We start from the raw sequence: 24,681 nt of genomic DNA, 5'->3' as shown, positions 1-24,681 counted from the left end.
GACAGAGCCCGCAGGGATAGGGCGAGGATGGTGAAAGACCCCGCAGGGACAAACTTTGTCCTTTTGTCATTCTCTTTAAACTTGTGTAGATGAAGCAGTGGGAGAGCTATCTTTCTGTACAGCAAGTAAATAAGAAGGTCAACTGTTTGTATAGAGTCCAGAAGGCTGAAGATTCGAGAAGTTCTAACTTCCTCAATTGTCTATGGTTGAATCTGCTCTCAAGCCAAGAGCTCCAAGTCTTACTCCTCTTTTCTTCTGGGGAAAGAGACTTGGACCTTGGAGTCTTTTGTGAAGAAGTTTGACCAGAATTCTGTGATTGGTTTCATATAGTATCCAACCAGCTCTTAATGAGCATGCTTTTGCGGAACATTGTGGGAACTTGTCAGATAGTAGCCAAAGAGCAGGAGTGTGGAGATTACATGGTCTGGCCAATGTGTAATGTTTTTGATACAGCATCTAGAGCAGGGATGTCAAAGTTCCTCCTTGAGGGCCGCAATCCAGTCGTGTTTTCAGGTTTTCCCCAATGAATATGCATGAGATCTATTAGCATACAATGAAAGCAGTGCATGCAAATAGATCTCATGCATATTCATTGGGGAAATCCTGAAAACCTGACTGGTTTGCGGCCCTCGAGGAGGGACTTTGACACCTCTGATCTAGAGCCTCTGCGGTGGGTATTCTTTTGTGTAGAATTACCTGGCTGCATGCCTCTGTCCTGGACCAGCAGTTTAGGAGAAACTGGCTGACATTCCATGCCACGGAGACACAAGTTTTAGTGGTGAGATTGAGGAGGTTGGGACCTCATTAAGAAACCTTAGTTCATTAAGTCACTCTCCTCATCTGATATTAGCTTGACTTTCATATCCAGGAGGAATTTTGGCAGAAGGCATACTACTCTGCAAGGCATAGATTTTCTCCCTCCCTCTGAGGACCCAGAAGTTCCTGCTGACTCCCCATTCAAAGCAAGGGATGAACTTTTTGACTAGCTGTGGAAGACATTGCTGTAATTCCTGTAACCATCCTTGATGACTTACCAGTAGAGTAGGGGTGTCAAAGTCCCTCCTCGAGGGCCGCAATCCAGTCGGGTTTTCAGGATTTCCCCAATGAATATGCATGAGATCTATTAGCATACAATGAAAGCAGTGCATGCAAATAGATCTCATGCATATTCATTGAGGAAATTCTGAAAACCCGACTGAATTGTGGCCCTCAAGAAGAGACTTTGACACCCTTGCGGTAGAGGGAAGACTGAATTGTTTCCAGGAAAGGAGGCACCTTGTGACATCAGATTGATGGGTTTAAATGTAGTTCTGATACAGTGCACATGTCAGTTGAGAAGATTTCCTCCAATTTGCCCACTGAGAATGTCCAAATTAAGCATTCAGATCAGGAACTACTTATAAAGGAACTCCCTGAAATCTGTAGCAATTTGGACAAGTGACTGCCATTTCAAATTCTACCACCTCACAAGACATTAATAGCACATGCATCCAGCCTGTGATGGGGGAACTTGTATAGATGGGCTTCACTCCCAGGGTTGATGGTCTGCTCAGGAGGCTGAGCACCAAATGAGTCTCTTGGAGCTAAGAGCTATCTGAAATGTTCTAAAGGCTTTCAGGTATCAGTTGGATAAGCAAATTACTGTATATTGATTCAGAAAGATAATCAGGGAGACATGGGGTCATACCCCCTGTGCCAGAATGCATTCAGGATGTGGAAATGGGCTCCCTTTCCATGGGATGGTGTTCAGAGCCAGTTGCAAAGGAAAAACAATTCCTGGTGGACAGACTTGGGTTGGGTTATTGAACCCTATGCGTATTCTCTTCATATGGGCATTGTCCAAAACATTTTTTGAGAATTCAGACTCCCTTCAATAGACCTTTTTGCCATGTGGCTCAACGAGGTCCCTCAGTTCTGCTCCAGGCTGGAATCACACGGCAGACTAGCCTCAGTGTCTTTCTCCTCAGGGTTTCTGTGTATATATATATATATATATATATATATATATATATATATATATATATATATATATATATATATATATATCCTCCCATACCTCTCATAGCAAAAACCTGAAACTCCCCACCCTGAACCAGCATGTCTCATGGTGCATTTGGTGGGGTACAATGTCCCCCACACACCCACAACAGCACTCCACCTCAATCCAACAGTTTTCTCCATACACATCAGCACTCCACCTCGATCCAGCAATGACCCCCACACACATCAGCACTCCATCTTGATCCAGCAATGACCCCCATCCCCATCAGCACTCCACCTCGATTCAGCATGAAAGAGCCACGCTGAACAGTTTTGTGATGAAAGGGCAGCGCTGAGCAGTCCCATGATGAAAGAGCCACACTGAAATGGTGGCTCTAAAATGGCCTCGATGAATGGTCCCATTCCATTTTGCACACACACATCCCAAGTTCCTTCCTAAATTAATGGTAGAATTCTACTTTAATCATAGTATTGTTCAACCACATTTTTCCCTAAGCTACATGCTCACCAAGATACTGCAAAAGAGCCTTGGCCTCAATCTGGAGTGGAATAAAGCCCAAAGAAAATCCATCCAGATTTTTGTTTCTTCTGGCTCCTATTTAGGTGGGGGCTGCCATCGGTAAACTTGCTCACTTAAATTGGCTGGCAGACTGCATTTCCTTCATTGGGCTAGGTTGACTCTAGAGCAGCGATTCTTAACCTTTTTTGAGTCTCAGACCCCCTTTAAGAATCTGATGAAAGTTATGGACCCCCTTCCCCAGAATTATTCACATAAATACAACTTTGCATGCAATGAATATAATATATTTTATTTATTGAGATTTGATTATCTTATACATATGACATACACAAATTATTATTAAACTTTGTAAAGCAAACAATAAAAAACCATTCCTTTTTTAATGCAAAAAGTAATGCCCAAACATTATAATTATGAAATGCAGTCCTCTTGTGCAAATTAAAACAGATCTACTACTACTACTACGTTTTCTACTACCATACTACTACTATTACATCTTCTCTCTCGTTATCTGCAAAAAAAATCAACAGTACTGGGCTGTATAGTGAATATAAATGTTAATTTTTATCTAACCCTCAAGGACCCCCTGAAACCCATCCATGGACCCCAGATTAAGAGCCCCTGCTCTTTATGGTCATGTCACAGCTCATAATGTGAAGCTTTTGTTGATTTGTAAACTTGTATGCGCACATGTACATTTTGATAGCAGCCATTAACCATGTTTAAAACATACTTTCACGCAAGAAATGTTATATAAAATTACACACAGTGGGCTGGATATTAAAAAATACTCTACTATACAGCAGCGATTGGATTGGACTTATTATTCTTTATTTACCACTATTGACATGAGTATTAAGTACACTATTTGCCAATTTTCAGCAGATCTCGATAGTATCAAGATGGCCTGTGAGAATTTTTAACACACTATCTGAATAGTCCCAGGCAGTGTATGGATATTGCACCTAACACAGCAGATAGCTGGTGTTTAGTGTCATTCAACCACTGTCTGGATAGCTATGTAATTTAATTTAGGTCAACAGAGAGGCTGTCCTAACTTAAACCCCATAGATACAGATAGTGGCTGAATCACTGTTATCCACAAAGCCAGTGATGATCACCATACTCCAAAAGACCATGGCCTCTGTATATAGACCTGAGCATTTTTAAAAATTCATTTTGTGATAAGTATGGTAGTTACCTCAATTGTAATTGTACCATTTTGCTTCAGTTAAATCCTTCACACTATTTTTTCCTGATGTAAAAGGCACTGGTCATGTTTCTGTTAGTGTTCCTGTTAGTCTTAGAGATGAAGATGGGTTTATTAATATAGTAAATGACAGCAGATAAAGACCTAAATGGTTCATCCAGTCTGCCCATAAGTTATTCCCATTAAAAAATATATGATTAGATTAACTTGTCTCTTCTTTGATATTTCTGAGCCGTAGACTATAAAGTCTGGTATTGTCCTAGGTTCCAAATGCTGAAGTTGCCATCCAAGCTCACTCAAGCCTATCCAACCATCCCGTTGTTTGCAGGATATCTACCGTAAAGTCTGGCCAGTAACATTCTCATGTTCCATATTAGTGAAGTTATCATTGATGCCCACCCTAGCCCATCCTACACTGAATCACCATCTATGGAACACAGACTATGCAGGTCTGTCCAATATCAGCTTTAGTGCTTTAATTTACATCCTTTGTTTTCTAATTAGAGATCCTCTTTTTCTCCCATGCTTTTTTGAATTTCACCACTGTTTTCCTCTCCATCGCTTCCCTTGGGAAGGCATTCCAGGCATCTACCACTCCTCTCTCCATGAATAATTTCCTAACATTGCTCCTAAGTCTTCTTCCCTGTAACCTCAAATCATGCCCTCAGGTTTAGCCATTTTTTCTTCTCTGGAAATGATTTGGTTCTATATTAATGCCTTTCAAGTATTTAAACATCTATATCATGTCTCCCCTGTCCCTCTTCTCCTCCAGAGTATACATATTTAGGTCTTCCAGTCTCTTCTCATACTTCTTTTTGTTCAAACCTCTTGCCATTTTCGTCACCTTCCTCTGGACCGCTTCAAGTCGTCTTATATCCTTCGCCAGATACAGCCTCCAAAACTGAACACAATACTCCAAGTGTGGCCTCGCCAATGACCTATACAGAGGCATCAACACCTCCCTTCTGATGGTTGATAATAGTGTATCTAGAGTTTCAGAAAGCTTTTGATAAGGTTCCTCACGAGAGGCTCCTGAGAAAATTAAAGTGTCATGGGATGGTGTCAGGTCAAAATCGCGCCGAGACAAAGGCACGCGCAGACAACTGAGCGCAACGTGGAAGCGCACGCCAAAGAAAAGGGCTCCGACGGGGTGTGTGGGGGGAACCCCCCCACTTTACTTTATACAGATCGCACCGCTTGTAGGGGGTTTGGGGGTTGTAACCCCCCACATTTTACTGAAAACTTCACTTTTTCCCTAAAAAACAGGGAAACAGTTAAGTTTCCAGTATAATGAGGGCGGTTACAACCCCCCAAACCCCCCACAACGCCGCCGCGATCTATATTAAGTAAAGTGGGAGGGTTCCCCAACAAAAAGCCCCGTCGGAGCCCCTAAAAACAATCTTTTTCTTCGGTGCGCGCTTCCGTCTTGCGCTCAGTTGTCGCCGCGCGCCTTTGTCTTCGGGGGTTTTGTCTCTGAACCCATGGGATAGGTGGCAAAATTCAGTTGTGGATTAGGAATTGGTTATTGGATAGAAAAATGGCAAAATTCAGTTGTGGATTAGGAATTGGTTATTGGATAGAAAACAGAGGGTGGGGTTAAATGGTCATTTTTCTCAATGGAGGAGAGTAAACAGTGTAATGCCACAGGGGTCTGTACTGGGACCAGTGCTATTTAACTTATTTATAAATGATCTGGAAATTGGAACAGTGAGTGAGGTGGTTAAATTTGCAGATGACACTATACTGTTAAAAGTTGTTAAAACACATGCGGATTGTGAAAAATTGGAGGCGGACCTTAGGAAATTGGAAGACTGGGCGTCCGAGTGGCAGATGAAATTTAGTGTGGACAAATGCAAAGTGATGCCCATTAGGAAGAATAAACTGAATCACAGTTACCGAATGCTAGGGTCCACTTTGGGGGTTAGCACCCAAGAAAAGGATCTGGGTGTCATCGTATATAATATATGTGTGGCGGCAGCCAAAAAAGCAAATAGGATGCTAGAAATTATTAAAAAAGGGATGGTTAACAAGACTAAGAATGTTATAATGCCCCTGTATCGCTCCATAGTGCGATCTCATCTGGAGTATTACGTTCAATTTTGGTCTCCTATCTCAAGAAAAATATAGTAGTTCTAGAAAAGGTTCAAAGAAGAGCGACCAAGATGGTAAAGTGGATGAAACTCCTCTTGTATGAGGAAAGACTATTAGGGTTAGGGCTCTTCAGCTTGGAAAATAGACGGCTGAGGGGAGATATGATTGAAATCTACAAAATCCTGAGTGGAGTAGAACGGGTACAAATGGATCGATTTTTCACTCTCAAAAAGACTAGGGGACACTTTTTTTTTTAAATTCTTTATTCAGTTTTAACTCTTGCAACAAGTGTACAATATTCAATCAGATAATTCATACAAATCACTTGACATTCTAACAATTATTGTCAAATGCATATAAAAAAGACCCCTCCCCCACCATCCCATTCATCAGGTATAAACCCATTAAATCACATAACATACCTCCCCATCCCCACATTAAATATAGTCAATTTCAGCAAATAACAATAAACTTTTGTTAATACTGACGGGGGTTGCCATTTAACATATTACTGGAAATTGGAAGGACTATGCTAAACTTAATTATACCTTTTGGTGGAATTCAGTTTGTCATATTTATAAAATGGAGAGAGTGCTTGCTATACAGCAAGGAAATTATAATAGTTTCAAAAAGATTTGGGGGCCATTGATTGCATATTCTAATGATTAGACACCATGGACACCTTTTTATTACATAGGACTAGGGGACACTTGATGAAGTTACAGGGAAATACTTTTAAAACCAATTGGAGGAAATTTTTTTCACTCAGAGAACAGTTAAACTCTGGAACGCGTTGCCAGAGGATGTGGTAAGAGCGGATAGCATAGCTGGTTTTAAGAAAGGTTTGGACAAGTTCCTGCAGAAAAAGTCCATAGTCTGTTATTGAGAAAGACTCGGGGGAAGCCACTGCTTGCCCTGTATCGGTAGCATAGAATATTGCTACACCTTGAGTTTTGACCAGGTACTGGTGACCTGGATTGGCCACTGTGGGAATGGGCTACTGGGCTTGATGGACCATTGGTCTGACCCAGTGTGGCTATTCTTATGTTTTTGTACATCCTAGCATCCTTTTGGCTACAGCCACCGCCTTATCACACTGTTTAGATGCCTTTAGATCCTCAGACACAATTACCCCAAGGTCCCACTCTTCATCTGTACTTATCAGCCTCTCACCTCCCAGCACATACGGTTCCCCTGGATTTCTACCCCCCGAATGCATCACTCTACACTTCACATTGAATTTCAGTTACCAGATACCAGACCATTCTTCTAACTTTTGCAGATCCTTTTTCATGGTGTCCACTCTGATACAAATCTTGGTATCATCTGCAAAAAGGTTAACCTTCTAACCCTTCAGCAATGTCATTCACAAACATATTGAACAGAATCAGTCCCAGCACCGAGCCTTAAGGCACTCTTCTATTCACCTGACCCTCCTCTGAGCGAATTCCATTTACTACTATCCTCTGGCATCTGTCCATCAACCAGTTTCTAATCCAGTTCACCAATTTGTGCCCTAACTTTAGCCCATGGAGTTTGTTTAAGAGCCTCCTATGAGGAATCGTGTCAAAAGCTTTGCTGAAATCTAAGTAAATTACATCTAACGCACATCCATGATCCAATTCTCTGGTCACCCAGTCAAAGAATTCAATCAAATTCGTTTGACATGATTTACCTTTAGTAAATCCATGTTGCCTCAGATCTTGTAATCCATTAGATTCTAAGAATTTCACTAGCCTTTCTTTCAGCAACGTTTCCAATAACTGAAGTGAGGCTTACCGGCCTGTAGTTTCCCGCTTCATCTCTACAACCACTTTTGTGAAGAGGGACCACATCCGCTCTTCTCCAGTCCCGCGGAACCTTTCCCGTCTCTAAAGATTTATTGAACAAATCTTTAAGAGGACCCGCGAGAACGTCTCAGAGCTCCGTCAGTATCCTGGGATAGATCCCGTCCGGTCCCATAGCTTTGTCCATCTTCAATTTTTCAAGTTGTTCATAAACACTTTTTTCTGTGAACAGTGCAGTATCCATTCCATTCTCAGGTGTAACTTTGCAGAACAAATGCAGTCCTCCATGTTTTTCTTCTGTGAATACCAAACAGAAGTATTTGTAGCACATTTGCTTGTTCCTCATCGCTCCCCACATAAACAATTCATACCTTCTTTCAGTCTTATAATTCCATTTTTTGTCTTCCTTCTTTCACTAATATACCAGAAAAATTTTTTGTCTCCATTTCTTATATTTATAGCCATTTGCTCTTCTGCTTGCTCTTTCACCAGACGTATCTCTCTCTTGACTTCTTTCACTTTTTTTCCGATATTCCTTTCTGTAATCCTCTTCTTGAGTTTTTTTTATATTTCACGAATGCCAATTTTTTTGCCTTTATTTTTTCTGACACTAGTTTGGAGAACCATATCAGTTTCCTTTTCTCTTGTTTTTATTTATTTTCTTCACATAAAGGTCAGTAGCTGTATTTTTTGCACTTTTCAACTTGAACCACTGTTTTTCCACTTCCCTTATGTCTTCCCATCCAATCAGCTCTTTCTTCAGGTACTCTCCCATGCTACTAAAGTCTGCACTTGACTAAGTACAAGAGAAAATTTACAAGGCAGATGATAATCCCCTGCTCTACTAAGGAAATGGCAACAAAATTTCTGGTAATGATTCTTTGTTGCTAGTATTTTTCAAAAACAGATTTGATCATTCATTAAAAGCTGATGTGTGTATATTTTGTTTGTATATATGTATGTATGTGTACTGTATATTTGTGCATATTTTGTTTGTATATTTGTGTATATTTTGTGTGTATATTTCTTTGTATATATGAGGGTCATTTCATAAATAATGCACACTATTTTTTAAAATTTACATGTTTTATTTTTTTTTTTCCAAAGTATTTCTTTACAATCCTTCAATATAGTCTCCCTGCTTTGCAATGACCGAGTCCCATCGTCCGGGAAGCTTCATTATTCAGTTTCTTTTATTAAAACCTGGGGTGATCCAGATCAGAGGAATCTTTTTCCTCCATTATCCCTGTAAATGCATAGTTAGATATAAATCATTCAAATTTGTTTTCCTTGATCCGAGCCATTTGACATCATTTTTTATCTCAAAAACGAGCAGAAAAGGAAGGAATTATAACAACAATCACTCATGAATAAATTTTGGGTTCCTGGTTTAGCAGTGGACATTTAATTTCATACTATAATTTGTATTCCTGAATTGCGTTACTCAATAATTCTTGAATCTGATAGTGGTCTTGAGTGTGTTTAATTATTTGTAGCTCTATCACTGATCACCTTAAATAGATAATAAATTTAAATATATAATAAAATTACACTATCAAACTGGCTTCAAAAAGTGCTATTAAGTGAACACTGAGACTCACAAACTGAACTCTAGTGATTTTTTTACAGAGCCAAAGGTGGGGGGGTCAGAGAGAGTATGACAGCAGTTTAGAATTTAAGAATGTACCCGGAGCAGTTGCAGAGCTGAATTTTTGCCACCAAGCAATACAGATAAGTAAAAATCTTCTTATCTATGTAGAGTTATTAGGTGTAATGGGAAGCAGGTGGCAGAGACAGTGAATATACTATGATGGTCTCATTTGCAACTGGCTCCGTAAAAAATTCACTAGAGTTCAGGTTGTGGGTGTGAGCGTTCACTTAATAGCACTTTTTGAAGCCAGTTTGATAGTGTAATTTTATCATATATATTATATTTATTATTATCTATTTAAGGTGATCAGTGATAGAGCTGTTAGTTTATCACCATAGGGTAATTTGAATCTCCCTAGTATATAGTGTAGTTTAATTATTTGTAACCATACTAATTTGTTAGTAGGTTATTCTTGTTTATTTAATTACTATACCTTAAATTGTTTATTTGGTTAACCACACTATCTGTATAAGATTTATCTGCTTGGAAGTTTAATGAAAAATTGAATAAATATATAAATAATTTTTTAAAAAATTAGGACTGTTTATTCCTGTCGCAGCTGATTTGCCTTTGTTTTTCTTGGCGCCGGCAGTTGTCAAATTCGGCTTTCACTAGGACCGTGAAGATTCTTCTAAGGATCAGCCGGCCTCGACATTGGCACTTCACGCCTCAGCCGCAGGGAGTTCACCAACCGCAAAGACGCTGTCCACGGCCCCTCCCCCTCATGGCCCATGTAAGATTCCGCCAGGGGAGGAAATCCCAATGATGCCACTACAGTTGCCATTTAATAAAAATAACACGACACAAGAGGCCAATGAGAAAAAGTACAAACTGGCTTCGGAGGCATGACAGACACCTCCACCGCCAGTTCCGTCGAAAACAGCGCAAGGCTTTCAAAAAACAGTCCACGTTTGCCTCGACGTTACAGCTTGTCAAGGAGAGGTCTCCTGCAGGCACAGGTACTCGCAGTCCTCGGTTCAGACAGCATTGGATCCCACAGGTACAAATTTACCTTTTACTTTACATAAAAAGTCATCAAAAAGGACACTTTCTCCCTCTCAAGGGGGAAAATCTCCCACCTCAGAAACGTTCCTCTCTTCCTCAGTTGGCTCCAGAACTGACTTAACAAATGGGATGAACTGACTAAACAAATGGGCGTCTGTCACAGTTTTTCTCTCTTTTACAAACTTTTATGAAGGATAGTACTTCTCTTTTTTTCTCAGCCTTCTCACTCTATGGCAGTAACAAGAGTCAGTGCCTCGCTGTTCTGACTGTGTGGAACAGCAATCTATTCCACATCCACTCTGCACTGGCCTGGTCTCCAAGGACTTTGCTTTGCCCTTCTCTGCAACAGCAGATGTCACCTTCTCAAGCTTGCTATGATGCACCAGAGTCTCCTCTTCTGTGTGATTCTCCTGCCCAATCACACCCATTATCTCAAACAGTTCAACAGGAAAAATATTCTTTGAAATTTCTTCAGAAGGTTTCTACCCTGCTCAGTTTCTACCAGACTATCACTCCTAATAAAAAAAGATTTTCAAGCAATTCTGCAGTCTTGCCAGACTCCATCTAAAGGTCTGATTGCACTTCCAGTCCATCAAGTGCTGCAGGATTTACAACTGGCAAAAACCTCATTCAGTTTCCACGACTTCCAGACACTTGAACTGAAATACAGGGTTCAAAAAGCACCTGGACATGGCCTTCAGCAACTCCTGCATCATTCAATGGTTTCAGAAAATAATATTAAATATTGAACTAAGGCCAGTACTGGGCAGACTTGCAAAGTCTGTGTCTATATATGGCCGTTTGGTGGAGGATGGGCTGGGGAGGGCTTCAAGGGCCGGGAGGGTGTAGATGGGCTGGAGTAAGTCTTAACAAGAGATTTTGGCAGTTGGAACCCAAGCACAGTATCGGGTAAAGCCTTGGATTCTTGCCCAGAAATAGCTAAGAAGAAAAAATTAAAAAATTTAAATTGAATCAGGTTGAGCAGACTGGATGGACCATTCGGGTCTTTATCTGCCGTCATCTACTATGTATGTTACTATGAATCTGCCATTCATAAATCAAAAACCCAATTCCATTCTCCTGGAAAAGATCATCGCTTCCTGGATTCAATTGGACGGAAAGTGTGTTAAGTCTCCATATTGACTTAAAAAATCATGGCACACCAATTGCAACTTTTGCATTTTCAGCCCTCCATCCTACAACAATTGGAATCGGCTGCCCCGGAGGAGATTCTGAATCTTCATATGACATTTCAAGAGTCTACATTTAATCTCATAAAAACAAATTATGGCGCTTATGATATGACCTCCTGGGTTTCGGCAGTAGCTATTGCAGCACGTTACACAGGTTGGCTCAAGGCTTCGGACCTTCCAATTGATCTTCATGACAGATTGGCTGTTGCTCCCTGGCTAGGGGATAATTTGGAGAAAAAGTGAAGGCTACAGTGTTGCAACTCACTGAAGACTCCACGGCCTTAAGTGAACTCTCCGCACATCCAGTGGACCAATCTCAGCCTTACCGTAAATTAGTTAATAAGCCTTCTTATCACAGATCATACCATCAACAATTTTTTTTACAGTACAATCCTCGCAGATGCTACACTCCTTATTCCAGGTCGGTTCCTCTGAGGACCTAAGTATCTGCCTTTTCTCAGAAATAACGTCCAAAGGAACGTAAGCAACCATCAACTACACAACTTCCTCTGATTAAGCAAACTCTACTTTCTGACCTGCTACCGGTGGGGAGGGGGGGGGGGACGGCTAACCAGTTTTTTCCCAGCATGGGTTCTCAGGATAGTTTATCAGGGATATTCCCTCAATTTTCTCTCAACTCAACCTCAATCTCATCTTCCGCCTCCATCCAATATTCTGCAATATTCCTCAATTAACAAAGGAAATTTCCCTATTGCTCCAAAACAACGCCATAGAGGAAGTTCCAGAAAAGCAATGTTCATGTTTTATTAACACTTGTTATACTGCTTTAGGATATGACAGACCTAAGCAATTTACAATACAAATAATTTATGAAAGGAACTCCATTAGAGATTGGAAAGCTAGAGCTAGAGATTGAATCATATATATTATATAAGGATCATATTATATATATATTATATGGATAGCGTAGTTGGTTTTAAGAAAGGTTTGGACAAGTTCCTGGAGGAAAAGTGCATAGTCTGTTACTGAGAAAGACACGGGAGAAGCCACTGGGTTTTGGTCAAGTATTAGTGACCTGGATTGGCCACTGTGAGAACGGGCTACTGGGCTTGATGGACCATTGGTCTGACCCAATAAGGCTATTCTTATGTTCTTATGTATTATTTATCCCAGGACAAGCAGGCAGGTATTCTCACATATGGGTGACATCATTGACGGAGCCCGGATGCGGACACCTCACAAGCAGACTTGCTTGAAGAAACTCGAAGTTTCAAGTCACCCGCATCACGCATGCGCGAGTGCCTTCCGCGGAACCGAGAAGTCGGTCTTTGACTCTCTGCATTTAACTTCGGTCACTTTTTGCCTTCTCTCAACTGCGGTTTGTGTTTTTTCTTCACGAATCGCTGTTTTATTTTATTTCTTTTATTTTAGATCAAAAAAAAATTTTTTTTTTCCTTCTTCCGTTCGTTTTCCGGGACGGGTCGCTCAGCCGCAGCCCGAGGGCTTTGATTTTGCGGCGGCTATTTTTCCATCTATGTCCCGGCCTGCTACAGGCTTTAAGAGGTATAGCAAGTGTCAGCGTGCAATCTCTCTCACGGATGCTGCCTCAAGTGCCTTGGGCCGAAACATCATCCTAGGTCGTGCCTGCCTTGCCAAACACTTCAGCCTCGTGCTTTCAAGTATCATTGAATTCTGGTGGATAAGCTTTTCGAGATGGAGTCTCCTACTGATCCCTCGACTAATAAAGCGTCTTCGGCCTCAACTTCCATCGAGGCTCCTTTGGCGCCTACTGCTTCCACCTCAAGCCTCATCAGACCTTCATCGTTTGTAGCGGCTCTTGCTTCGACGTCATCTGCTGTATCTTCCCCTGTTTCCTCAGGTCAGATAGCTCAGCAGTCGGTTCCATCGGTAGTGATTAAAGTGTCCAAGACTTCTAAGTCGAAACACACTCACACAACCTCGAAGGAACCTCTAGCCAAAGCAGGTGGTCCGGTTTCAGACGCGGATCCATCCTTGCCGGCTTCTTTTCAGACCATGTTAGAGAAGCAGTTTATTCAGTTCCTTACTAACATGGGACCTAAACTGCTTCCTCTTATCCAACCTGGGCATTCAGCAGACTCCCGCGAGGTCGAGCCACTTCTTATGCCCCAGTCTGATCTTCCACACTCTTTGCAAGGAGCAGAGTCTCTGCGAGTGTCTGGTCTGCCATCCAAGCACGAAAAGCAAGAAGCAAATTCTTTGCGAGTGCATCGACTAGAATCCTCACACTCTAAACAAGGAGCAGAGACTTTGAGAGTGCATCGAGGTTCCTCCACCAAGCCTCTGGAGCTTCGATCTACAGCCTCTAGCCCTATTCATACATCGGCATCAGCTGCTTACGTCTCCAAGGCAAAATCTCCTCGATCCTCGAGATCTGGTTCCAGATAGAGTTCTCACTGACATTCGAGGTCTTCATCGAGGCATCCTTCCAGACATCGTTCTTCTCAGGGTGGACCATCTTCCTTGAAGCCTCGATCTACTCCAACCTCGACCAGACCACCGTCTCCTCATGCGAGGTCTCCGATGCTGGACATCGAAGATTGCCTTCTACCATCTTGATTGCCTCGTCCAAGTCACCAGGTTCCTTTGATGCCTTTTTCCATGCCGAAACTTCTTCTTCGACACATGCTGCCTCGATGTCCTCGAGTTCTTCTCGAGGCAAAGCATTGGCAGATCAGCTATCTTTCTCGTCTTTCCTGCAACAGATGGCTGTAGATTTGGATGTTCAATTTGATGCTGGCTCCAAATGTTCTAAGGAGTATCTAGAAGTCATGCATCTTCCTCAACCTCCGGCAGAGTGTCTTAAGCTTCCATTTCATAAGCTTTTGAATCAAACTTTTGCTCGATGCATGGAGACACCTTTTTGTATACCAGCAGTTCCAGGAAAATTGGACTCTAGGTATAAAACTGTGCATCATAAAATGTTTGACAATTCACAGTTATCTCATCAATTCCTGCTTGTTGAATCCTCCTTGAAGAGATCCCATCCTTCCAAGGTCTATGTCACAGTTCCTCCTGGAAGGGAGGGGAAAACTATGGACAAATTTGGACGTCACATCTACCAGAATGCTATGATGTCCTCTAAAGTCCTCAATTATAATTTTTATTTCATCACTTATTTTGAATTTCTTCTTTCTCTTCTACCAAAGTTTTTGGCTTATTTGGATAACCAAATGCATTTTGAGTTTCAAGAAGTCATTGCTTCTTTCTCTCAATTATGTCTCCATCTCCTCCAATCATCTTATGATGCCTTTGAGTTATCTGCCCGAGCGGCTGCTTGCTCTGGAGCTATGCGTCGTCTTGCCTGGCTTCGTACCATTGACATGGACTCTAACCTTCAAGACCTCTTAGCTAACCTTCCTTGTCAGGGCAACGATCTCTTTGATGAATCCATCGAGGCAGCCATCAAGAAATTATCTGACCATGAAACCTAAACCAAAACCAGCTCCTGCCAAGCCTGCACACCCTGCTGATATCTATCAAAGGCGTTTAGCTCCAAAGCTGGCTCCTTATTCTCGCCCTCCTCTGAAAAAACAGCAACCTCAGAAGCAACAGAAATCCCAACCTTCTGCTGCACCTAAGGCTTCTCAGCCTTTTTGACTGTTTACAACAGAGCATAACCTCCACCGTTCTGTGCATAACCTCCACCGTTCTGTCTCTGTCTCTTTTCCCCCCTATAGGAGGTCGTCTCCATCATTTTTACAACTGATGGATGTTAATTACATCCAACCTCTGGGTGCTTACCATCATCAGGGAAGTATACTCTCTTCATTTCACTCAGGTTCCACCAGAGCTTCCTCCAAGAGAGTATCCTTCCAATCCATCCCAGACCGCCCTTCTTCAGGAAGCTCAAGTTCTCCTTCATCTCCATGCCATCGAACCAGTTCCCTTGGAACAGCAGAACAGGGGTTTTTACTCCCGTTACTTTCTTGTTCTGAAGAAGACGGGCGATCTGCGACCCATTCTGGATCTCAAGCTCTCAACAAATTTCTAGTCAAAGAAAAGTTTTGAATGTTGTCCGTGGCATACCTTTATCCCCTTCTCGAGCAGAACGACTGGTTATGCTCTCTGGATTTCAAGGAGGCCTACACTCATACTCCCATTCATCCGGCCTCCCGTCAATACCTCAAATTTTGGGAGGGGAATCTGCACTATCAATACAGAGTACTACCCTTCATCCTGGCCTCGTCTCCCAGAGTGTTCACCAAGTGCCTGGTAGTGGTAGCAGCAGCTCTAAGAAATCATGGTCTTCAGGTATTTCCTTACCTCGATGACTGGCTAATCAAAGATTCCACATCTCAAGGGGTTATTGTAGCGACCCAACAGACTACCTGGTTCCTACAAAGTTTGGGATTCGAAATCAACTTTCCCAAATCTCAACTTCAGCCCTCACAGAATCTACAATTCATTGGAGCTGTTCTGGACACTGTCCAACTCAGAGCATTCCTTTCACAACGTCTGGAAGCTCTTCTTCAACTCTGTCACACAGTGTCTTCCCGCTCTTCCATCTCAGTGAGACACATGATGGTACTTCTGGGTCACAGGGCCTCCACAGTACATGTAACTCCTTTTGCCAGATTTCACCTCAGAATTCCTCAGTGGACACTGGCATCTCAATGGACGCAAGTTTGCGACCCTCCTTCTTGACACCTTTCATTCACTCCTTCCTTGAAGAAGTCTCTCCGTTGGTGGATGTTCTCTTCCAATCTTTCCAGAGGCTTGCTTTTTCAAATGCCCCTCATCAGAAGGTCCTCACGACAGACTCTTCAACGTACGCTTGGGGCGCTCATCTCGATGGTCTCCGTACTCAAGGCCTCTGGACCAGTACGAATCGTCAGTGTCATATCAATCAATTGGAACTCAGAGCGATTCTCAAAGCTCTCTATGCTTTTCAACATCTACTTCACGACACAGTAGTCTTCATTCGAACGTACAACCAAGTTGCCATATATTATGTCAACAAACAAGGAGGGACAGGGTCTACCTCTCTTTGTCAAGAAGCTCTGAAAGTTTGGGACTGGGCAATCCGCCACAACACCTTCCTCAAAGCTGTCTACATTCAAGGGGCAAAGAATTGCTTGGCGGACAACTTGAGTCGTCTACTGCAACCTCACGAATGGACTTTCCATTCCTCACCTCTTCGTCACATTTTTTCACAGTGGGGAACGCCACAGATAGACCTATTTGCAGTTCCTTACAACTACAAACTGCCTCAGTTCTGCTCTAGGATATATTCTCCTCACCACCTCGAGGCAGATGCTTTTCTCCTGAAATGGATGAATCTTTTCCTCTATGCATTTCCTCCCTTCCCTCTCATTCTGAAGACTCTGGTCAAATTGAAGAATGATCATGCCACCATGATTCTAATCGCTCCTTGGTGTCCGAGACAACCCTGGTACTCCCTTCTACTTCAACTCAACAGCAGGGAGCCATACCTTCTACCAGTTTTTCCTTCTCTGCTTACACAGAGTCAAGGATCTCTGCTACATCCCAAGCTGCAGTCTACACCTGATAGCCTGGTACCTCTCAACATAACCCCTCTTCAGTTTTCTCAATCTGTAAGAGACATTTTAGAAGCTTCTAGAAAGCTTACAACTAGACAATGCTATCACCAAAAATGGACTAGATTTTCTACATGGTGCTTTTCTCATCATAAGGAGCCTCAGCATTCCTCCTTATCTTCTGTTTTGGACTATCTTTTGCACTTATCCAATTCTGGCCTCAAGTCTACATCTATATGAGTCCATCTCAATGCAATTGTGGCTTTCCATCAGCCTATTGAAGGGAAACCCCTCTCTGCTCATCCGGTGGTTTCCAGATTCATGAAAGGACTTTTCAATGTCAAACCTCCTCTCAAACCACCTCCTGTGGTTTGGGATCTCAATGTTGTCCTTACTCAACTCATGAAGTTTCAATTTGAACCAAATGATAAGGCTCATCTGAAGTATCTCACTTGGAAAGTGGTGTTTCTCATTGTCCTCACTGCGGCTCGACGAGTCAGTGAGCTGCAAGCTTTAGTTACTGACCCACCATTCACGGTGTTCCATCATGACAAAGTTGTTCTTTGAACTCATCCAAAATTCCTACCTAAAGTGGTCTCTGAATTTCATCTCAACCAATCCATTATATTTCCAGTGTTTTTCCAAAGCCTCATTCTCACCCTGGAGAATAATAATAATAATAATTTATTTTCTTATATACCGCTAAATCCGTTAGGTTCGAAGCGGTTTACATAGAAATATACATTGAGGAAACAATAAAAATAGGATAAATAAAGAAAAGGTACTTAGAAATTCCCTTACTGTCCCGAAGGCTCACAATCTAACTAAAGTACCTATGAAAAAAAAAACAGTTAATGAATATTAAGATGTAAAAATAAAGTCAGAGATAGAACAGGAAAGAAACATCCCAACATGAAAAACATTGATCTCATTACGGCCATATTCTTTTAAAGCAAGTGTACATCCCAGCAATAATAAAGTGGGTAAAGTAAATTAAATTAAAATTATTTGAATTAAAACAAAATATATATAAATTAATTAATTAAAAGAGAATATATGGACTTTATAAGTATGTAAGAAAGGAATAACGATAGAAATGAATAGAAGGAAAAAAACAAAAAACTGTTAGACAATGGAATTCTAATGAAAATTTAAAATAAAGATGTAAAACAAAATAAATAAGAAATAGTATAATAAGTGATTTTTAAACACGATGTTGTAAGAGTCAGGAGGGTCTCATTTTCACTTCAGTCAGACCACCATTCTCAGCGTCTCTAGTCCATCAGCCGTTTTATCCGATCAACCGCCATTATCATCCTCAGCACACAACTACAGGTCACCTCCTCCGATGCAAAAGAAACCTCCCTCAGTCTCCTCAATGGTCAGTGCGCTGAACAGCTCTGCTTCCACATGGATCATGCCGACTTCAATCATCTGCTCCCTGGTCCGGACTGCGCCTTACTCTGCTAGCCCTCGCTCCCGCAGACACCACCTCTCACGACACCACTCCCATGATTGGTGAGGAATCGGGCGTGGTGAAATTTCATCAAGATGAAACAACTCTGCAGACCTCCTATCCTGCCAGTGTCGCCCTGCAAGCAGAATACAAGTAGTTGCATCCCTGTCGGTTTCAGTGCCTACGCTGAGCACTTCAGACATGGCGCCTCCAGGTCTCAACAGCTACTGCTTCACGATGTCTCAGCCACCCTTCACTGACTTCAGCGCTGATACTCGCTCGACTCTCCACTATCAGCTCTTCATACTCTGGACTGTAAACGTGCTTTGGCCTTCTACTTGAAACGCACCAAACCACACAGAACGGCTCCTCAACTTTTTGTTTCCTTCGATCCAAATAAGTTGGGACATCCTATTTCTAAGCGTACCAACTCCAACTGGATGGTGGCTTGTATCTCTTTCTGCTATGCCCAGGCTGGATTACCCCTTCACAGTAAAGTCACAGCCCATAAAGTCAGAGCAATGGCAGCTTCAGTAGCTTTCCTCAGATCTATACCTATTGAGGAAATTTGTAGAGCTGCTACTTGGTCCTCGGTTCATACCTTCACTTCTCACTATTGTCTGGATACTTTCTCCAGACGGGATGAACAGTTTGGACAAACAGTATTACAAAATTTATTCTCCTAAATTGCCAATACTCCCACCATCCCATTCTGGTTAGCTTGGAGGTCACCCATATGTGAGAATACCTTTCTGCTTGTCCTGGGATAAAGCACAGTTACTTACCGTAACAGGTGTTATCCAGGGACAGCAGGCAGCTATTCTCACAACCCACCCACCTCCCTTGGTTGGCTTCTCTGCTAGCTATCTGAACTGAGGAGACGCGCCCTATGCTGGGCGGAAAGGCACTCGCGCATGCGCGGTGCGGGCGACTCGAAACTTAGAGTTTCTTCAAGCAAGTCTGCTTGTGAGGTGTCCGCATCCGGACTCTGTCGATGACGTCTCCCATATGTGAGAATAGCTGCCTGCTGTCCGCTCTGTGTGTATTCACACGTCTAGTGGTAGTGGCGGCTGATCTCAGAGAACACCACCACATGGTGTTTCCTTACCTGGACGACTGGCTCCTTGTGTCACATACCAGGGAATGGTTGCTTCTTACATTTCAAGCTACAGTGTACTCTCTACAACAGCTGGGGTTCATAATCATTTTTGAGAAATCCAACCTCTAGCTGACCCACAGTCTCAAGTATATAGGAGCTCACTTGGACACAGTCTCAGCCAGAGCCTACCTACCAGAAGAACGTCATCAGGCAATCATTGCGCTTGCACAGCAAATGGCACAAGTTGCAGTGCTTCCAGCATGTGCAGTTTTGCGACTCTTGGGCCACATGGCGACATCCCTGGCTTTAGTTCCACATGCCAGACTTCACATGTACCCCATTCAATGACATCTCAAGCTCATCTGGACTTAAGAGTACTCAATCTTTGGCAACCCTAATTCCTCTACCACCCAGGGTCAAGGCCCTTCTTTCCTAGTGGATCTACTCTCTGTGCCTCAGAAAAGGCTGTCCATTCCAGTCTCCACCTCCGCTACTCACCATAACAACAGATGCCTCAAACAAAGGTTGGGTCTATTGTCAGACAAAGAAACCCATTTTCATATCAATCTTCTAGAACTTTGAGCAATTTGCTATGCACTTTGAGCGTTCACTCCCTGGATTCGCAACACACAATTCTTGATTCAAACCAACAACTAAGTGGCCATGTTGTATCTGAACAAACAAGGGAGTTCAGGGTCCTTACCCCTTTGCAGAGAAACCTACCGTCTATGGACCCTGGTTCTTTCTCTGTCCACAGACAAACATGCAGTATACATTCCATGGAAAATGAACATCATTGCAGATTCTTTCAGCCGCAAGCTAGATCTTCACAAGTGGACTTTGAACCCAGAGGTAGTACGTACAATTTTTCACCAATTGAGTACTCCCACAATAGATCTGTTCGCTTCGGCAACCAATGCTCAATGTACCCAGTATTGCTCCCTAAGACCTGCTCCCCATGCAATCGCCTGAGATGCATTTTCCATGCCATGGAATCTCACTCTATGCTTTCCCACCAATTCTGTTAATCTCCAAAGTTCTTCAAAGGACCATCAAAGACGGAGCCCAGCTGATTCTCATTGCACCTCGCTAGCCCAGACAGATTTGGTATCCGATACTCCTGGAACTTCTCGACGCTCCTCCATTTCCATTAGGGGATCAACCTTTTCTTCTTTCCCAGCAGAATGGTCGCCTGTTGCATCCCAGTCTCAATCTCACAGCATGGAAATTGAATGGACAATCCTTGTGGAGCTCCTAGTATCTTCATCAGTAAAGGAAGTTCTCTTGGCAGCAAGGAGACTATGTAAGAAAATATTATCAGTTGAAGTGGAAGCGTTTTTCCATATGGGCATATTCACAAGTGAAAGATCTGTTCCATTGCCCAATTGTTACACTTATCAGATTCAGGTCTCAAGACCAATTCTGTACGAATTCATCTATCAGCCATTTCAGCAAACCACTCCTGGATAGATGGAAAACCTGTTTCACAACATCTTTTACTATCTCAATTTCTGCGAGGTCTCAACAACCTTTGTCCTCCACTTCATACACCACCTTCACCCTGGGACCTCAATGTGGTTTTGGATCATTTGATGAAAGATCCATTCAAACCACTGGGATCTGCTTCTCTACCTTTCCTTACATGGAAAACAGCATTTCTAGTAGCTCTACCTCAGCAAGATGGGTTAGCGAGTTACAAGCATTAGTCATCCATTCCTTCAATTTTTTCCTACTGAGGTGCTCCTGCACACTCATCCCAAGTTTCTTCCAAAAGTTGCAACTAGTTTCCACATTAATCAATCATCTTACCATTGTTTTTTCCCTCTCCTCTCGCTTTGTCTATGGAACAAAGTCTTCACACACTGGATTACAGGAGGGCACTGCTTTATTATCTGGACAAGACTGCAACTCTCCGGAAGACAAATCAGCTTTTTGTCTCCTTTAATTCAGCTACTCAAGGAAATGCAGTATCCTCACAGACTATATCTTCATGGATTGCTCATTGCATTTCTTTTTGCTATGCTCAAGGTCTGATTGGAGCATATGAAATGCGAGCTATGGCTTCTTCAAATTTGAGATCAGTTCCAATTATGGATATCTGCAGAGCAGCGATTTGGTCCTCTGTTCATACTTTCACAAAGCACTATTGTTTGGATCTTAGTTCAGCACAAGATACCCAGTTTGGACAATCAGTTCTACGAAATTTATTTGCATTATAGACTTTTTCCTCTACCCTTCTCATTTTCCAGCTATGGACTCACCAGCAAGTGTTCCTACATTACCCCTGCTTGTTTCCGGAGAAAGCAAAGTTGCTTACCTGCAACAGGTTTTCTCCGTAGACAGCATGGGAATGCAGCCACACTTGCCCGACCGCCATCCCCACTTGTCCTACAGTTCCTATAACCAAGTGACATAACTGACACCTGAGAGGCAGAGTCCCAGAGGTAAGGTAGTTTGCACATGCTCAATAGTAAAAAACAAAACTATTGATCCTAGGGGAGAGCACTGGCATGCAGGCTCAGTCAGAAGACTTCACCAGCAAGTGTGGCTGCATTCCCCTACTCTCTATGGAGAACACCTGTTATAGGTAAGCAATTTTGTTTTCTCTTACATATACACAGGAGTTCATACATTCCCATTATCTGCGAATGCAGAAGGGTGTCACTTTGATCTTGAAACTCCTCCCCTTATGCAGTGGAGAACAGCTCCCTCTTCAGTTTTTCCTTGTGCAAGCGAACTCAGAAGGTGTGTTATGATCTGCTCTGCTTTCTTTTTTTTGTTGTTATTTTGGGGTATTTTTCCATCAATTTTTTTTTAGTTTCTTCGTGGCTTCGGTGCTCGGGCCTTATTCAGTCCTCCCCAAAATCCCGGAAGATCCAGTCTACAGGAAAGAGATCTTAATCCGATGGCATGAGCAGTGAAGAGGTGAAATGCAAGCATGTGGTGGTGAATGAAACTCCAATTCCCCAGTCTGGGGTCGTACAAGGAGCGTCGGGTCCTCCAGTGCAAGGCCTTTCCGATTTTGTCAGCCTTTTATGGAAATCCTACTTAACAGGCCTGGGAAGATCTGTGTTTGTCTACAGGTGCGTCGGCTCCACCTCAGAGGAATCCTTCTCTCAAACAGGCATCTCCACCTCATACCACGCTGGCTCCTAGTGTCGGTGGCTCTTTAGATGATTGGAAGTCTTTCTCCAAGCCTGAACTCTCTGAGGACTTTCTTAAGAGATCAGATTTCACAGGTGACCCTTGAGGGGAGGAATGCTGGCCTAGTGCCTAACCCTCAGTAAGCCTGGTTCTAAGAGAGGTTGTAGAGCAGGGATGCCCACACTTTTTGGGCTTGCGAGCTACTTTTAAAATGACCAAGTCAAAATGATCTACCAACAATAAAATTTAAAAAAAACACAACGCACACTGTAAGCATAGAATTGTTAATTATCATTCCTATTCCGGGGTTTTTTCAAAGAGGTCAAAGCAGATGACTCTATGCACTGTCACCTCAGTAACAACCATACAAAAATAGACAAATACCCACCCCCTCCCTTTTTACTAAACCACGATAGCAGTTTTTAGCGCAGGAAGCTGCGCTGAATGCCCAGCGCTGCTCTCGACGCTCATAGGCTCCCTGCGCTAAAAACCTCTATTGCGGTTTAGTAAAAGAGGACCATATTGTAAAATATAGAGAGCAGATATAAATTCAGACACATTTTGATCACTAAATTTAAAATAAAATCATTTTTCCTACCTTGTCTGGTGATTTCATGAGTCTCTGGTTGCACTTTCTTCTTCTGACTGTGCATCCAATCTTTCTTCCCTTCTTTTAGCCTGTATGCTTCCTCCTGACCTCATTCCCCCCCAACATTTTTTTCATCTCTCCCTGCCCTCTCTTTCTTTCTCTCTTCATGCCCCCTTTCTTTTTTTCTGTTTCTCTTCTTTCCCTCTTTCTCCCTCCCTGCCCTCCCCCAAGCCACTGCCACTGCTGCTGCCATCGGATAACAGGCCCCCAAAGCCGCCCGCCGCCGGCCAAGCTCTCCTTGCTTCAGGCCCACCAGCATTCCTCTCCCCGACGTCAATTCTGCTGTTGGAGAGGAAGTTCCGCTGGCCAGAACTTCCTCTCCGACGGCAGAATTGACGTCGGGGAGAGGAAGGCTGATCGGCCCAAGATCGACCTATTGGGAGAAATGCTGCCGGGTCCTGCCTTTGAGGAAACAGAAAGTAGGCAGGACCTGGCAGCAAGAGCAAATCGCAAGCTTCACTGACCTGTCTCCCGCTTTAGCTCGCGAATGGGGCTCTAACATGTGCGTGCCGGCTTCCCTTCTCTCCCCCCCCCCCCCGACATAACTTCCGGTTTCAGAGGGAAGAGAAGGGAAGCCGGTACAAGCACACGTTAGCCCCCAGAGCATAAATTCTCCAAGCCGGTTTTTTTGTTTTTTTTTAAATGTTGAGCAGCGGAGGCAGCAGCAGAATTCAGGAGCAGGCCAGTCAGGAGGGGAAAAAAGAGAAGGAAAGAAGGGAACCCGCTCTGCGATCGACTGGGGTCGCCTGAGCGAGCGACCTGTTGATATTGATCGACGTGTTGGGCACCCCTGTTGTAGAGGATCTGCATTAAAAATAGTTTTCACAGCAACCTGTGAACTACTTTTTGCATCTAGAGAATTACTTTGGTAGGATTTTTCTTCCCTTTCATTTTTTTTTTCTTCCAGGCGTAAGTACTTACAGTATGGCTGGGAAACATCATATCACCAAAGCTGCTGATCAGGTTACAACTTCTGTTTCTGTGCAGACAGAAAATGTTACCCAGGCAGAGGGAGTAGTTCCATGTACATGCTCTCTTCAGCTAGAATCCCTCAAGAAGGAATTAAAAGAACTGTGAGAAGAGGTGGCAAGACTAAGAAGTATTCACGAGAATGAGAGGTACATTGATGAAATGGTTCATGAGGTGTGAAAAATTTCCAGCAGTGGGGAAGAAGAGGCTGTGCTGAGGGAAGGCAGCTGGACTCAGATTATGGAACACTGCAAGATTGGTACTGTGACTCCCCCCACCCTTGAACTGAAGAACCAGTATGCTGTCCTGGAAGTGGAGGAGATGAGAGCATCCCATGGAAGAGGGAAAGACATGGCACAGACAAACCAGAAAAATCTAGTAGGCTTGAAATTGTTCTTCAATCTG

The 24,681-nt window shown here is 42.9% G+C and overlaps 1 protein-coding gene across 1 annotated transcript in view; it reads left to right on the top strand.

Moving 5' to 3' along the window:
• The window catches only part of NIPBL (NIPBL cohesin loading factor), a 1,354,860-nt gene that overhangs the window by 756,779 nt on the left and 573,400 nt on the right, over positions 1-24,681 (top strand).

Source organism: Geotrypetes seraphini, chromosome 1, assembly GCF_902459505.1.
Source record: "Geotrypetes seraphini chromosome 1, aGeoSer1.1, whole genome shotgun sequence".
In the NCBI taxonomy this organism is placed as follows: Eukaryota; Metazoa; Chordata; class Amphibia; order Gymnophiona; family Dermophiidae; genus Geotrypetes; species Geotrypetes seraphini.
This window is presented reverse-complemented; position numbering and strand designations above follow the sequence as displayed.